The sequence below is a fragment of the Nematolebias whitei genome, chromosome 1 (assembly GCF_014905685.2).
Source record: "Nematolebias whitei isolate Nwh7 chromosome 1, NemWhi1, whole genome shotgun sequence".
Classification (NCBI taxonomy): Eukaryota; Metazoa; Chordata; class Actinopteri; order Cyprinodontiformes; family Rivulidae; genus Nematolebias; species Nematolebias whitei.
Genome location: NC_056498.1, coordinates 68,869,852 through 68,874,181, shown reverse-complemented (window position 1 = coordinate 68,874,181; position 4,330 = coordinate 68,869,852). Strand labels below are relative to the sequence as shown.

General features: G+C 43.9%; 1 non-coding gene across 1 annotated transcript; it reads left to right on the top strand.

Moving 5' to 3' along the window:
- The first annotated feature begins 3,950 nt into the window (after positions 1–3,950).
- Positions 3,951–4,023, top strand: trnar-ccg. The gene has a single exon. It is a non-coding gene; the product is annotated as a tRNA-Arg (tRNA).
- The last annotated feature ends 307 nt before the right edge of the window (positions 4,024–4,330 follow it).

Sequence of the window (4,330 nt, the reverse complement as noted above, 5' to 3'; positions counted from 1 at the left end):
CTGATGTCTTGCCTATGGTAAGGATGCTTTCTGGGTGCCTTCCTCTGGAGGTTCTTCGGGCATGTCCAGCTGGGAGGAGACCCCGGGAAGACCCAGAACACGCTGGAGAGACTACATCTCTCGGTTGACCTGGGAATGCCTTGGGGTTCCCCCAGAAGAGCTAGAAGTGGTGGCTGTGGAATGCAATGTCTCGGCCTCCCTGCTCAAGCTGCTGCCCCCGCGACCTGACTTTGAAACAAGCGAAAGATAATGGATGGATGGATGGTAACTAAATATAGTTTATGTTACCTTTATTCAGACTTGTTTGAGTCTGTTACACTCAGTTCCTTTGCACTGGGTGTTAGTAATGCAAATATGGTATTTTGTGTAAATGTTTAGGAAATGTGTATTAAAACAGTAACTTACTTAACTAACTCATGCTTACTGTAGGGGAATTCCCACCAAATCATTTTAGCTTTCATTTGTGTTTGTGTTCAGTTTTAGATTGTAACCAATCCCACAAAGGTACAAATGTATGTCCTTGTGTGGAAAATATTCTGGCTGTTACTCATAGTGACTCAGTTGATCATAATAAATCCATCAGTCATTTATCTTTGCCCACATTTTCCTTTTTGGGTCGCTGAGGTCACTGGTGTCCATATCCAGAAGTTACTCTGTGAGAGGCTGGGGACACCCTGGACAGGTTGCAAGTCCATCTCAGGGTCACATAGAGACAAACGGACCAGTTAGCCCCAGTGCTCTCTCAACAATCACCACCTCGATTGTGTGCCCAATAAATAATTATATTAACACTTTTCAGTCAGTCTGACTGTAAATATTTGTTCACATTTTAACCACTTAGGCTGTATTTCACTGCAGGTCTCCAACTCTCCATTACTGGCATCAAAACAATTACAAATTGAACACTAAAAAAAAATGCCCCTGGTTTGTTTAGGGGCAGCACGGTGGCGCAACTGGTAGAGCTGCTGCCTCTCAGCGAGCAGGTCCTTGGTTCAAACCCCGGTCCAGGGGCCTTTCTGGGTGGAGTTTGCATGTTCTCTCCGTGCATGCGTGGGTTTTCTCTGGGTACTCCAGTTTCCTCCCACAGACCAAAAACAGCATGTTAGGCTGATTGGTAACTCTAAATTGTCCCTAGGTGTGAATGAGAGAGTGAATGGTTGTTTGTCTCGTTTGTCTCTATGTGGCCCTGTGATGGACTTGCGACCCGTCCAGGGTGTACCCCGCCCCTCGCACAGTGATTGCTGGACATGGGCACCAGCGACCCCCCTGACCCAAAATGGAACAAGCAGGTGAAGATAATGGATGGATGGATGGTTTGTTTAGCTCTTTTTTGTTTACTATTTTTGTTTTTTTGTTCTTATCCTTAGATTTGTCTTCATTTAAGTACTTTAAATGAAGTATGTTTTTTTTAAGCTGATATATTTTTTTTTTTTTGCTTTTAGTTGACTGTTTTACATTTTCCCAGCTGATTCTAAGGTAAGGGAAGGAACGTAGACCGACCAGTAAACAGAGACCTCATCCTCGACCAGAAGAGAGCAATCCACCCTTTTCCGGCTGAGGACTATGACCTCAGATTTGGAGGTGCTGATTCTCATCCCAGCCGCTTCACACTTGGCTGAGAACTGCTCCAGTGAGAGCTGGAGATGATGGCACGATGACGCCAACAGGACCACATCATATGCAAAGAGCAGAGATGGAATTCTGAGGCCACCGAACCAGAATTCCTCCACCCCCTGGCTGCACCGAGAAATTTTGTCCATAAAAGTTATGAACAGAATCTGTGACAACGGGCAGCCCTGGTGGAGTCCAACAACTGCAGAGTCCAACAACTCCCCCGTTCTTCATATTTAGTTACAATAAATATTTATAGGAGGCACTGGGAGCATCTGCATATGAGAGAAATAGGTAAGAATGGTTTTCAGGTAACGTGGTGAAGTTAGTAAGAATAAATTTTCTTCTAACATGTTCCTTGAGGTCTGACCTCCATAAGAGGAGGGTGGTGGGTTCCAGGTATGAATTGTGGCTGGGATAAAGATGATGAGGTAAGTAGTGGCGAGTAATGTAGTGGATTGTAGGCAGACAGGTTGAAAGCAGACTTAGAAGTCCATCACAAGGACATATCAAGTTCAAGGTACTTTATTTTCATTTGCATCATGTGGTACATGAGGTGGAACAAAATTGTATACTCAAGGTCCCAGTTACACCCAAAAGTAGGAAAAATATAATTATAAAAAGGAACATTATAGAAGGATCTAAGATATACACTAAAGGTCCCCATGTAGTTGAACTACACCCACATACTCGGGCATATTTCACTCTGCGGAGGTCCGCGCGGACTCTAGGTGGACTGGAATCGGACATCCGCCTGACATGTCCACACAAAGATAATTTTTGATGACTGCATACGCATACTCGGTGTCACATAATAAACTGCCCCACGACTGTGTTCACATCGAACGGTTTTGTATGTGACACCAACCACTCTCTGTGTTCCAAGCAACCAGTCACAAGGATGCGCATGTGGGGGCCTAAACAAATGCTAATGATATGTTAATAATCTAAGATATACACTAAACACTAATAATGTAAATCATTAAAACAACAGCCGAACATGAATACAGCAGCATAAATGCAAGAGATCAGCAGCATGGATAATCAGAGATCAGCATCATGGATAATCAGCAGCACAAATAAGTCACATATCACCAGTTAAAGTGACATTACAGTGATTTTTCTTCCTTTTTTTTTTTACAGTGATTAAACTGTTTAGGGATTTATGAGTCTAAAAGCTTCAGGGTAGAAGCTGTTCCTCAGTCTTGTGGTTCTACACCTGCAACCTTCTGTCTGAGTGGAGTGGGGTAAAAAAGTGTGTGTGCTGGGTGAATAGGTTCCTTCATGATGCATGTGGCCCTCTTCCTGCATCTGGAGGTGTAGATGTCTGTGATGGTGGGGAGACTAACTCTAACAGACTTCTGTGCAGCCTTCACCACTCTCTGCAAAGCTTTTCTTTCTGTAGCTGTGCAGCCTCCATGCCACACGTTGATGCTGGAGCACAGGATGCTCTCCACTGCACACCTGTAGAAGGAGGTGAAGACTGAGCTTCCCAGTCCAGCTCACCTCAGCCACCTGAGGAAGAAGAGTCTGATGTGCTTTCCTGATCAGGCTGGTGATGTTGTTGCCCCAGCTGAGGTTGTTATTCAGGTGCACACCCAAGTACTTGTAACTGGAGACTACTCCCATCGCAGATCCTCCTGATGTAGGCATGTGTGCTCCATATGAAATCCACGATCATCTCCTTCGTCTTCACATTGTTGTCACAAATATATCAACCAACAAGACAAATAACTTTTCGCAATATCACTCTCACCAAGGGACACTACACTATAGAGTTGACAATAACACTAACGAGCATGTTTTATCTCTGTAGGAGGAAACCAAAATATCCAGACAAAACCATCACAGACCTGAGAAAACCATATAAACTCCACCTGGAAACAACCCACACTGAGAGATGATCCTTGGAAATGACAGCTCAACCACTGTTCCATGATACCGCTGTGTGTCTTTGTCTTTAAGAATAAACATAGAGTACAATCAAAACAAATGTTAAGATAGCAGGTAGGCCCAGATGAAAGGACAGAAGCAAAACAGAGACCCTGACTCAAATGCAATTTACAGTGGTTATGTCATGATCAGCGGCCCCCGCTGGCCCCCCATTTGCTCACTTCTCTGCCCCTTCATGACATGCCATGTTTTCTGCCCTTCTGGTCATAGTTTCTGTTCATGTTTATTAATCTCATCTCCTGTCAACCTGCACCTCTGCCTGCTCACTTAACCACACCCACTCTGCTGAGTCACTGCAATCAACCTTCATGCCTCTCACCTGTTCATGTCTCCATTTAAGCACCATTCTCCCTCTCCACCAGTGTGAGTGGTGCTCACTCACAGGTGGCCCAGTGGCCTAATGGACAAGGCATCAGCCTCCGGAGCTGGAGATTGTGGGTTCAAGTCCCACCTGGGTCAGACAAGGCACTCTAAGCAAACAATTTTCAAAGTGAAAAGATCAATCTCATGTGTTTAGCCAATTTAACAAAATACAGTAGATTTGTCTGTGAGTTAGATCACAACACCAAAACAGAAAAAAATCTGGTAGAAGTTACAAACAATATTCTTATCGTCTAAGACAGAAGTCAACTGTATAAGGCAGACTTGTGTAGTTACCTATCCTGCTATATCACAGTGCTTCATTTAATATGAACAATCATAAAACTTCACTACAGAAGCTTGAACACATTTTTCGGATTAAGGAACAACAATAAGGTATTTTCAG